The sequence below is a fragment of the Vombatus ursinus genome, unplaced genomic scaffold (genome assembly GCF_900497805.2).
Source record: "Vombatus ursinus unplaced genomic scaffold, bare-nosed wombat genome assembly UNPS02015406.1, whole genome shotgun sequence".
Classification (NCBI taxonomy): domain Eukaryota; kingdom Metazoa; phylum Chordata; class Mammalia; order Diprotodontia; family Vombatidae; genus Vombatus; species Vombatus ursinus.
The window spans coordinates 4,004,340-4,017,034 of record NW_020955184.1 but is presented as its reverse complement, the minus strand read 5'-3'; positions in this window follow the sequence as shown (position 1 = coordinate 4,017,034).

Genomic DNA, 12,695 nt, shown 5'->3' with positions numbered 1-12,695 from the left:
AAGAGGTTATATAGGATTACTTGGCTTTAACCCCCAACTTGTCCCAACATTCCTGCACTTAACATCTGTGTTTGCAATCCAATATCTATTGTTTCTATAGTCTATGAAAACCAATCTCCCCCTCATCTTGTTCACATATTTATGTAAACCAGTAAACCAATAAACCAATCTCCCCTTGTCCTGTTTTCTTATTGATTCTGTGGGAACCAAACTGTTAGCATTTCTCACAGGGCTTTACTGTCATATATTTTTAGATCTTCTCTTCCTACCAATATAAGAACAAATGCCTTAGAATCTAGGAGATGAGTTCCAGCTCCTACTGTGGCTAATTCACTTAACCTTTCTGAATCTCAGTTTCCTCATAATATGTAAATGAAAATATTTCTTTTTTTTTACATTCATATTAGACATATTTTCGCATTAGTGATTGTTGTAAGTAAAAATTAAAACCAATAGGAGGAACCATCAGAAAGAGGAAACAAAACTAAACAGAAAAGAAAAAAAAGTAGCAATTCAACTTCCATAGTTCTTTCTTTGGATGTGGATAGCATTTTCCATCGCAAGGCCTCTGGAGATGTCTTAGATCCTTGTATTGCTGGGAAGGGTTAAGTTTATCAATATTAGTCATCACACAACGTGGCTGGTATTGTGTACAACATTTTCTTGGTTCTGCTCACTTCATTCAGCATCAGACCATACAAGTCTTTCCAGGTTTTTCTGAAGTCAGCCTGTTCATCATTTCTTATAACCCAATAGTATTCCATCACATTCATATACCACAACTGCTCAGCCATTCCCCAATTGATGGGCATCCTCTAAATGAAAATATTTCTTCCAGTAGGATATAGACTTTCTGAGTAAGCAATGCTGGTTTGCCAGGCAGTGATAAAGCAGATGGTAAAACTGAGTGAAGAAATTCCCCAGGTCTCAGCAGCTCTTGGAGTACACAGTTAGCCAGTATGGGGATATATCTTTAAGTAGATCACCAAGCAAGCTACTCACTCTTAAGGTCAGTCCCCAAATGTAGCAGCCTTCATTTGCTGGTCTAGCAGCCTCTGCTCCAGCAGTTGCTTCTCTTCTCTTGGATGAAAGGCCATTAAATTCTGACCCTATACAATCCTAAACTTTGTCTTTGATCTTGTCTCTTCCAGGGTAGGAAGACTACTTTTTAAAATTCTGAACTGCAAATCTTAGTGGGCCTTCTAAATTGCCCATTAGATTTTGTATTAGAATTTAGCATAAGTTTGTTGAATTGAATTATTAGTCCTGATTACCTCACAGGGTAATTGTGAAAATCAAATGAAATAATGTAGGTGAAAATTATTTGTAAGCCTAAAATGTTATATAAATGTATTATTACCTCCTGGTCAATGTAAACAGTCGTAACCATTTAAAAGATATATAAAAGATGATATAGATAAAAAAGATTTATTAATTTGCTTATGTAAGCAAATTAGGTGGTATAAGAAGAAAGGAAAATGACAACAAAGTTTCTGTCAGCTTTAATGAAACTAGGACCTTTGATATATTTTCACTTATTATTAGAGATATTGAAGAGGGGGGTTTTTGGGGTGCTACTAGATGCACAGAGGCACCCCAAGATCGTGGGAAAAAGCCCAAATTATGGCATGGATCTGTCTGAATGAATTCAACTCAGACCTTCTTCCAGCCAGAGAAAAAGTTTATTAAAGATAAGCATATAGGCCAGACTCCAAAGAAGCCCAAACATCAGTGATCTAAATGGGGTTAAGGTTGTCAAGTTCAGCATGAGGCAGTCTCAACCTCTTGGGTGTGAGGAAAGCTCAGCGTCTGAGTCGGGGCTGGAGCTAAGGTGGTCAGGCCAGGTGACGCCTGTTACCAGCGGGCATGGGGTCTCATCCTCTAGGGGCATGAGAAATTCCCAGCATCTGAGTGAGGACTGGGGTGGATAAGCCACGTGATGCCCATTAGGATGGGCGGGCATGAGGGGTCTCAGCTTCTAAGCTTGAGAACAGCTCAGCACCAGAATGGGGGAAAGGTGAGCCTTAAGTACTGACTGAGGGAGGAGCCATGCAGTTTGGAGTGATGGGAGGAGGGGTCTAAGGAGTGGCCAAGCAGCTTGGGGTGAGGGGACGAAAGGTCTAGGGAAATCTGGATGGGGGTAGCCAGCAAGCTGGGGCGAAAGGAACACTGGGGCCTAGCTAGGATTAAGGGTGGGAATGACCAGGAAGGCAAAACAATGGGAAAGCCAGTTGATGGGGGAGGTGGATCATTTGGAAAAGGGTCCAGGTGAGAATTTCTGTTTGGAATGTCTGAGTGATTTGAACAGACAATGAGAATAGATAATGAAGGGAGCTGGAAGGGGAATTTTGCTTTCAAAGGGCTTTTAAAGAGAAATAAGGCAGTTTCTAAAACTTTAAGGGTTTCCTGGGACTGGTAAACAAAACTGAAGCCAGGTTCTTTTTGGGGGCCGGGGAGGAAAGATGTCAAAGAGAGATAAGTGAGTCTACAAGGAATCTCAAAGTTTTAAGGTTTTTGTGGGAATTGTAGGTAAACCTCTTCAATATGAATTTGAATTTCCTTCCTCAGAAGAAAAATGAGCATTTGTTAGGTCTCCCACAGGACAACCTAGATCTTTTGTGCTTTTCTAGGTACTAGAATGAGCAACAGCAGCTAGTACATACTAGTACTAATTCTTGGAAATTGTTTAGAAGAAAGAACCCAAAACAGATACATTAGAAGCTTTAATTCCATGAGAAATTTAGAGACTAAAGAAGGGCTAAATAAGTATAATGGCCAGGAATCAAAGAACAAAAGTTTAGAACAGACAGAAAATGAAGACTTTGAATGAAGAGAATGAGAGAAATTCTTTTGAGAAAAAAATACAGAAAATGAAATTTAAAAAACTAACAAACAAAACTTTTGAGAATCCCTTGGAGAGCAAGGAGGTCAAATCAGTCAATACTTAAAGAAATTAATCCAGGCTATTCTTTGGAAGGTGAAATACTGAAGCTAAAGCTTAAATACTTTGGTCACATAATGAGACGATGGGATGCATTGGAAAAGCCCCTGATATTGGGAAATATTGAAGGCAAAAGGAGAAGGGGATGGCAGAGGATGAGATAGATAGATATTATCATGGAAATAACAAATATGAACTTGGACAGACTTTGAGAGATAGTGGAGGATAGCAGGGTCTGGTGTGCTATGGTCCATGGGGTCACAAAGAGTTGGACACGACTGAACAACAACGAACAAAACAGCTTGAAGAGTTGGGAGAGGAAGGTGGATTTTACTTAGCTGAGAGAGGAAAAAAAGAGTAGAAGAATTAAATAACTAGATAAAAATAAGTAAGAAAAAGGAGCTAATTCGAAAACTCCAAAACTAGGGAAAGGAGTAACAAATGGAAGGGAGGTCCTTGAGGATGAGGCAAAGAGACCCAGTGGGAATGGGTGGCCTTAAAGTAGATTAAAGAAAAAAAAACTGAAGAGACATAGTACTATATTTACACAGGAAGTGGAAAAAATCCTGCTTAAAAACCATTAAAGACAAATGTAGGAAAATATAAACTTAACTCAATGTGAATGGATTAAATAATTCAATAAAGTGAAAAAGAGTGACAGATTGGATAAGAGGAGAAAACCACACAATCTGTTGCTTACAAGAAACATTTTGAAATGGAGAGGAGATACATAGAATAACGATGAAGGACTAGAAAAAAAATTTTTTTATTAAGCATTATATGAATCAAAAAAAAGGAGTTGTAATCATGCTGTCAGATAAAGTAAAAACAAATATTCAAAACATGAAAAGAGAGAAACAAGTAAATTATATCATGTTGAAAGGAATTATAAACAACAAACCAATATCAATATTTAATTTATATGCTCCAAATGCTTTAGCACCTAAATTCATAAAGGAAAAATTAACTGAACTACAAGAAGACACAGACAGTAAAGCAATAGTGTCAGCAGATTTCAATGTCCCTTTTCCAGTTTTGGATGTCTAGCAGAAAGATAAACAAATAAGAAAATATAGAATGTCCCGTCCCGCGGGACATCAACGGAGGTCCGGACCTGTAAAAGAAGGAGGGGAGCAGGGGACACAGGAAATGGAGACAAGACAGGCTTTCTGATCAAGTCTCGTTTATTGAAGGCAAGCTCAGGGTAGTTATACACACCGTAAGAGGGAGTGGGGGAGTTCCACCACCGGTATAGGGGCGGGGTATTCCAGGAAGAGGTACAGCTTTGTCCGTAATTTGTTCTTATCACAAGGACCACCAAAGGTATAGGGGTATTCCAGGAAGAGGTAGTAATTTGTTCTTATCACAAGGACCACCAAAGGTATAGGGGTATTCCAGGAAGAGGTAGTAATTTGTTCTTATCACAAGGAGGCCTTGACAACTGCAACCTAGTAATTTTCCAGAGGTCATACTGGGCCTGTGGTCCCTTACATGTCCCCCTTTTCTTTCCTTAAGAGGGAAGGTTTAGCAGAGGGGTTTGTGCCTGTCTTAGGTTGTCCCGAGGAGTGGGAGACTGTTGCCCGTCATGGGGGCAATATGCAAGGCAACGCCCCTGGTTTAGGTCAGACTCCCCTCAGGGGGATCTTACCCGTCATTGGCTAACCAAACCAGCGCTCAGACTAATCCTTGGAACCGGCCAATGTCGGTATAAAGATCAGGGTCGCCAGTATCCAGCCGACAATAATGGACCTGAATAGGTTTGGACAAGGCCTTGTCCAGCTGTTGTTTGACATAGGAGGTGATCTTCCGGAACACCCAAGGACCGAAGGTTAGAGCTAATAAAAACACAAATATAGGCCCTACAAGAGGTAAAATATAAGGAAGAAAGCCATGAAGATTACTTAAAAAAGGATTTTCAAACAGTTCTCTCTGACGCTTGACCAGATCATCCTGTAATTTCTTTATCTTGTCCCGGACTACACCGGACTTATTAGCATAGAAGCAACATTTCTCCTGTAAGGCCAAGCATATACCCCCTTGTTCGGCTGTCAAGAGATCCAATCCCCTTCTGTTCTGCAAGACCACCTCGGCTAGAGAGTCGATCTGGTCCTGGAGATCACTAATAGTTCCTGATAAGGTTTGGATATCATCAATGAGCTGTGCAGAGAGTTTATTATAGGAGTGTATGGCGACTCCCAAGCCCCCAGACCCTGTCGCAAGGGCTCCCGTAATGCCCAAGCCAACAAGCAAGGGAATAGCAAATACGGCCCTTTTATGTCTTCCAGCCATAAAGTCGAGGCTGGGAACCGGAACAGGCTCGTTCCCCGGAACAATATCCATCTCAGGTAGAACGGAGGCAATGGAGCAATAACCAGTCCAATTTACGGGCAATGCTGGGAACGCCATATTCCCTCTGCAGAGAAAAACATGGCCTAGAGGGGGACACAGGAAACTGCTAGTACGAAGGACAGAGGAACAATTCACATGAGGGAGAAAACCCACATCAATGGAGACAGAGGCATTGGGAGTGGTACCCTCAAAGCAGGGGGCTACAAAGAGTGACTGATTCAAAGGGATCGGTTGAATCCTAAAAGGGGGGCCTAGGGAACAATTTACCGGAAGGGAAGGATTTTCAGCAGGAGCAAGGTTACCAAGGGGGGGTAACGCCATAGGAATGGGAGTACCGAGGGGCAAGCAAAGCCAGCAGTCCGCAGCCAACACAGGATTGGTCTTATTTAGCATAAGGTGAGTGGATTCCAAAATGACAGACGTCTGACTATCGAGACTCAATCTGTGAGGCCGGGGACGCGCAAGAGGATGATAATGGAGGGAGGGGAATTGGGCCCGAATGAGTTCCTCAATGTGCTGCTGGACCTCATGTTCTCTGGCTCTGTCAGAAGGGCCCCCTCCGTCTGATACATGTAGGGGTGCACGTTCGGGCCAACAGACATCGTGGCCAACATCGGCAGACGAACAAGACGCCTGGACATATTTGTTAGTATGTCCCTGGAGAGTGGCGGAGGTTTCCCCACCAAAGGTTCCTGCATAGGCTTGCTGTAGAACTGCCGTCAAATAAACCTTATTATTAGAAGAACACTGTTGGACGCTGTTATAGCAAAGGGAATGAATAGCTTGATAGTAGCGACAGGGGGAGGGGCAGGGACCAGGGGACCCAGGCAGAGAGGGAATGACTCGGGGTTTGGCAACACACTCCCACCGTTGCTTAAATCCCCCACCGGTGGATGGTCGATAGGTGAGATAGGCGGTGTATTCATTGCAGCCGTTGGAGTAAGAGAACCGCTGCGGTGTTACCCGTGTATACCCTCCACGGCAGTCACAGGGTGGCCCAAAAAGGGAGGCGAGGAGATCGTTGCCGGCCGGGGCGTCAAAACCAGCAAGGCAGACCCTCAGGACAGCCAGGAGGTACCAGCGTAGGGGTGATCGTTTTCCAAGCATTTCCTGTAGATAAAGAAAAGAAATATTTCTCAAAGAGGTTTGTCCTCCCTGGAAGGAAGGTTAACTGGAGGCGGAGAAGCCATTTCACAGGAATCAACTTGCTTTACAAGCCTCTCAGGAAGCCAGCGAGCAGATTGTTTTTCTTTAATATATATACAGACCGAACCCCGACCCCAAATAAGAACAGGGTCGGGACCCTGCCACTGGTTAGTAAGGGGATCTTTCCACAGTACTTTGGCATAATTGTGCTGGGATTCGGGGTGCCAAAACCTATCAGCCGCTGATTTGCCAGTATCATCCAATTGAAGAAAATTTAATATGAAAAGAGCATGGCTGACCAGGTTCCGGGGGGATCCTTTGACCGGGTAGAATGCCCCTCTTCGAAGTTTGGTAATAGTGTTTTTTAAGGTTTGATGGGCCCGTTCCACAATACCTTGCCCTTGAGGATTATAAGGAATGCCCGTGACATGAGAGATACCAAGGGTGGCACAGAAGGAGCGAAAAGCTGTGCCAGCATAACCAGGGCCATTATCAGTTTTAATAGACTCGGGCTTGCCCATAACAGTGAGGCAAGAGAGGACATGAGCTATCACGTGGCGGCAGGCCTCACCGCTCTGCAGTGTGGCAGAGAGAAAGCCACTGTGAGTATCGATGGAGACATGCATATATTTTAAATGACCAAAATCAGAAACATGAGTCACATCCATTTGCCATAGGGCGTTAGGAATTAAGCCACGGGGGTTCACTCCTAAATGGGGGGTGGGGAGAACGGTCACACATGAGGAACATTGCTTAACAATCTGTCGAGCTTGTTCACGAGTGATTTTGAACAAAAGTCTAAGGGTGGTAGAATTAAGATGATGAAGGGAGTGGGCATGAGTGGCCCTATCCACAGGGGACAGATAAAAAGCCAAAATAGGCATACGGGTGGCGTGGTCAGCGAGGTCATTACCCTCTGACAAGGGACCAGGGAGACCTGAATGTGCCCGCAGATGGCCAAGAAAAAAAGGGGCAGCCCTAGCACGGATGGCAGACTGTACTGAGAGAAATAGCTGAATTGCAGAGGAGTTAGGTTTTAGATGGGAGGCTGTTTCTAATAAGGGGACAGAGTGGGCCACATATGCACTATCTGTATAAATGTTCAAAGGAGTGGAAGGAAAAGTTCGGAGGACTACAGAAACAGCAAACAATTCCACTAACTGGGCAGAGCGATAGGGTGTGGACAGAGGGGTAGCCACGCCATTGCATGAATATGCAGCGGTCCCAGATGAGGAGCCATCAGTAAAAACTGTAATGGCCCCTACTAAAGGCTCCGTAGAAGTTAATTTAGGGAAGACAAAGGGGTGTGTGCGAATAAAATGTAACATTTTATGAGCAGGATAATAATTATCTATATTTCCGGGAAATGAGGAAAGCGCTATAGGCCAAGGGTCAGAGGTACGAAAAAGCCAATCAACCTCCGCCTTTGCATAAGGTAGAATGATAGAGTGAGGCTCCTGACCAAAGATCTTAACACTGGTATCTCGGGCTTGAATAATGAGTTCTGCTACTAGATTATAATAAGGAACAACAACCTTGGATGAGGAGGAGGGAAGATGAACCCAGAGAAGGGGAGAGGCCACCTGCCAAAAGACTCCCGTGGGTGTGTGTGAAGTGGCACAGACAATAAAAAGGAATGGAAGGGAATAATCCAGGGCTGACACAAATTGGCCTTGAATGGCTTGTGTGATTAAGTCTAAAGCCTTTTTGCCTTCAGGAGTTAACTGTCTAGGTGATCGGGGGTCTGGGTCCCCCCTTAAAATATCAAACAGAGGTTTCAAATCACCTGTAGTAAGACGGAGATAGGGGAGGATCCAATTAACATCCCCTAACAACTTTTGGAAATCATTAAGAGTTCTTAAATGACTAGTTCTCAATTTCAGGTTAGAAGGCCTAACTAGGGAACCACGGAGCTCAAAACCGAGGTATGTATAAGGGTCCGTGACTTGGATTTTCTCGGGGGAGACCTGCAGACCCCATTCAGCAAGGTTTTGCGAGAGAAAAGCAAAGCAATGGGAGAGGGATTGTGACTCGGGGCTAGCGATTAATATATCGTCCATATAGTGGAGGATATAAAGGGAGGGCCAACGATCACGAGCGGGCTGAATAGCCGCAGCCACAAACTTTTGGCAGAGTGTAGGGCTATTAGCCATTCCTTGGGGGAGCACTTTCCACTGAAAGCGTTTCATTGGGCTCTGAAAATTCACAGAAGACAAACTAAAAGCAAAACGAGCACGGTTAGCAGGGTGCAAAGGAATAGAGAAAAAGGCATCCTTAAGGTCAATAATGATTTTAAAAAATGAGCTGGGGATTGCCACAGGGGAGGGCAGACCAGGTTGAAGGGAACCTTTGATGATCATGGTTCGGTTAACAGCGCGAAGGTCCTGCAAGAGCCTCCATTTTCCCGATTTCTTTTTGATAACGAAAATAGGGGTATTCCAAGGGGAATCGCTATATTCAATCCAGCCAGCGAGGAATTGCTCCCGCACTAGCTCCTCGGCAGCCTCAAGCTTCTCCCTTGGAAGTGGCCACTGATCAACCCACACGGGCACGTCATCCTTCCATAGGATACGGTCTGCGTGGGGTGCAGGAATATCAGCGGCCATCAGAATAAATTTCCCAGACCTAATCTTTCAGGGCGAGGAGAGGCCTCAATGGGAGAACGAATGCCCTGTGAGTTTTTTCCAAGACCTTGGCCAGGTAGGAAACCCTGCCTTAGCATCTGGGAGGTAACAAGATCACTCGGACTGCACATAACCATTCCCATCTGTGAGAGAATATCCCGGCCCCAGAGGTTAAAGGGAAGGCCAGGAATAACATAAGGTTTCACAAGACCAGTGTTATTCTCAGCATCCGACCAGGTCAAAAATTTGGCACTCTGCTCAGGATCTACTGCCTGGCCTATGCCTTTAAGGTTAGTAGGGCAGAAACTAAAGGCCAGGAAGCAGGCCAGGACTCCTTCCTAAGAACGGTGGCATCAGCACCAGTATCCACAATCCCTTCAAATTGTTTGCCCTCAATCTTTAGGAGAAGCAGGGGCTTTTGGGGGAGAACAGGCTGAACCCAAAAGGCATCGGAGGAGCCGAAGCCGCGCGGGCCACGAGGGGAAGGCCTCTGGGAAGAACCCACGGAATTTTCAAGAGGAAGCAAAAGAAGCTGCGCCAGGCACGTACCCGCCGGAATGGTTTTTGGAACAACAGAGGCGGTAGAAACTATCACCTTGATCTCACCAGTATAGTCATTATCAATTACTCCTGGATGTACAAAAAGGTCAGAGATCGTAGAGGAGGCTCTCCCAAGGAGAAGGGCAAAGAGCCCCGGAGGGCAGGGACCGAATACCCCAGTACCAAGGACCTGAGGTCCCTGGTCTTCACTTAATACTGTGGTGGAGGAGGAACGGAGGTCCAGTCCGGCGCTGCCAGGGGTTGCTCGGGAGAGACCAGAGATTGAGACACGGCCAGCCGAGCGGCCCCAGGGCCGGCCTGTGAGGGGATGAAAGGGGCCTGGGGCTGGCCCCGGAGGAAGTTTCCCTGTGGCGACAAGGGGAGGCCCTCAGCGGAAGTTTTAGAGTGGCACCGAGAGGCCCAGTGACGACCCTTCTTACATCGGCGACAGAGGCCAGGGTGACCAACACGGCCTTGCTTGGCGTTTGGGCAATTTCTAGCAAAATGACCAGGAGTGCCACAACTAAAACATTTAGGAGAGGCGTTGGGGGGGGCAGCAGCAACAGCCCCGGCAAAGGCATCCTGTAACGCGGCACCTATAGTGGCGCCAATTTGGCGACTGGAGCCAATATCCTGACAGAGATGGATATAATCAGAAAGAGACCCCTGACGTTTTTGCGGGTGAATGGCGGCCTGACAGGCAGAATTGGCATTTTCAAAAGCAAGCTGCTTGACAAAATCACTGTCGCCCTCAGATGGCCCCAACAGTCTTTCCGCGGCTTCAGTTAGACGACTAACAAAATCAGCGTAAGGCTCCTCAGGCTTCTGGCGGATGGAGGCGATAGAGGTCGTGGCGGGTCCTTTAGGAGGTAACAGCCGCCACGCCTTTCGTGCAGCAGCCTGAATTTGAGCAAAAATTCCGGAAGCAAACTTAGATTGGGCCTCATTAATATTAAAAGGAGGAAGGCCAACAAGCATTTCATAAGTCCATTCCGCACTTTCCCCTCCGGCCTCATGATTACGGCGGGCCGCTTCCTTACATAATTCTTTAAATTCAGATTTCCAAAGCACAAAATTTCCTCCACTCAGGGTGGCGCGGGCAAGGTGAAGCCAATCATGAGAAGTGAGCCATAAATGATCAAGGGCATCAAGGATGGAGAGGGTGAATGGGGCAACAGGGCCATACTGAGAGACTGCCTCTTTTAGTGTTTTTAGCGTCTTATACCCGAGGCGTCTATATTGCCGGGGGGCAGCCTCCTCTCCCTCCTCGTCAGTTTTATCCTCAATAACGGGAAAAAGAAAAGGGGGGGAGGAAGAGAAAAGACTCCATTTCTTAGGGAGTAAAGACCCTGCATCTTTAGGGGAAGGGAGGGGGGCCAAAACAGGGGATTCGGATTTGGGTTTGGAGGTTACTGTAGGGGCAGTGAGAGCAACAGCCGGGCCAGGGATGCAATCAGCGAGTTCCAAATCAAGGAGCCGTAGTTCCTTAAGCAGCTGTGCTTTCTCTTTCTTAAACATCAACGTCTGTCGGAGGGACTGAATCTGAGAGGGGAGCGAGGTCAAGGGAGTGTCAACAGGCGGAAAAGGGGGAAGAGTATGATAAGAAGGGGGAGCAGAAGGGGGCAGAGAAGCAGGAAGATGAGGGGTTGGGAGTGGAGAAGCAGGAGCAGCGGGCGCGGAAGCAGAGTGCTGTAGGAAAACATGCAGGAGCGGTACTGAAATTATAGGGGTCATTATAAGAAGCATCCTCCTGCTCAAGGTCAGCTGCATCAGTAGGATCTAAGGTATCATTTGACCTCTTGACCAAAGCCTCTTGTAAAACAGGATAAATGCGCTCAACTCTCCTACTTTGGGAGGAAAAATCATCTAAGGGCATGTCGATGGACACAGAATCACAATCCTTCCTAGACTCATCCTCTGTTGCGGGTGGGGCTGGTAATGGACAAGGAGGCTCCGGGGGGCCTCCGTCTTTTTCACTGACAATCTTACAAACCTCAGTCTCAAAAGGACGTATTTTCAAAATATCGTAAATACAATTCCAGTAATTGAACGCAGTAACAGGGACCTTCTGGGGCCCGAAAGTTCTAAAATAATCATTAAGACAATCTCCCACCCGTTTCCATCTTTTCTCATCTATAGTTCCTTCCTGGGGGAACCAAGGACAAACGTCCTTTAAAAAAACAAAAAATTGTATAAGATCCTTTTTCTTAACCTTTACTCCCCGTGTCTTTAATGAGGCCTTAAGCCCTTCTACAAATTTTTCATGACTACTAGCATCCTGCCCCATTTTGAGAGTGTCTCCTTACCTCAGGTCTCTATTCCGCAGATCAGGCAAATCCATGGCGACCAATTCTCATGTATCGTGACTGCAGTCCTTTTTTCCACAGGAGCACACACCAAAAACCTTTACTCCTTTTAAGGGGGTCTCGGGCCCCACGTTGGGCTCCAAATGTCCCATCCCGCGGGACATCAACAGAGGTCCGGACCTGTAAAAGAAGGAGGGGAGCAGGGGACACAGGAAATGGAGACAAGACAGGCTTTCTGATCAAGTCTCGTTTATTGAAGGCAAGCTCAGGGTAGTTATACACACCGTAAGAGGGAGTGGGGGAGTTCCACCACCGGTATAGGGGCGGGGTATTCCAGGAAGAGGTACAGCTTTGTCCGTAATTTGTTCTTATCACAAGGACCACCAAAGGTATAGGGGTATTCCAGGAAGAGGTAGTAATTTGTTCTTATCACAAGGACCACCAAAGGTATAGGGGTATTCCAGGAAGAGGTAGTAATTTGTTCTTATCACAAGGAGGCCTTGACAACTGCAACCTAGTAATTTTCCAGAGGTCATACTGGGCCTGTGGTCCCTTACAATAGAACTAAACAAATTGCTGGAGAAACTAGAGTTAAAAGTCTTATGGTATCTTTTAAATAGTGCAAAATAGCTAATAATAGCTGACATTTATATAGTGCTTGTGATGTGCTAGGCAGTACGCTAAGTGCTTTACAATTATTGTATGATCCTCACAACAATCTGAGGAGTAGAGGTGCTATTATTATCTCAATTTTACAGAAGACAAAACTAAGACAAATAGAAATTAAAT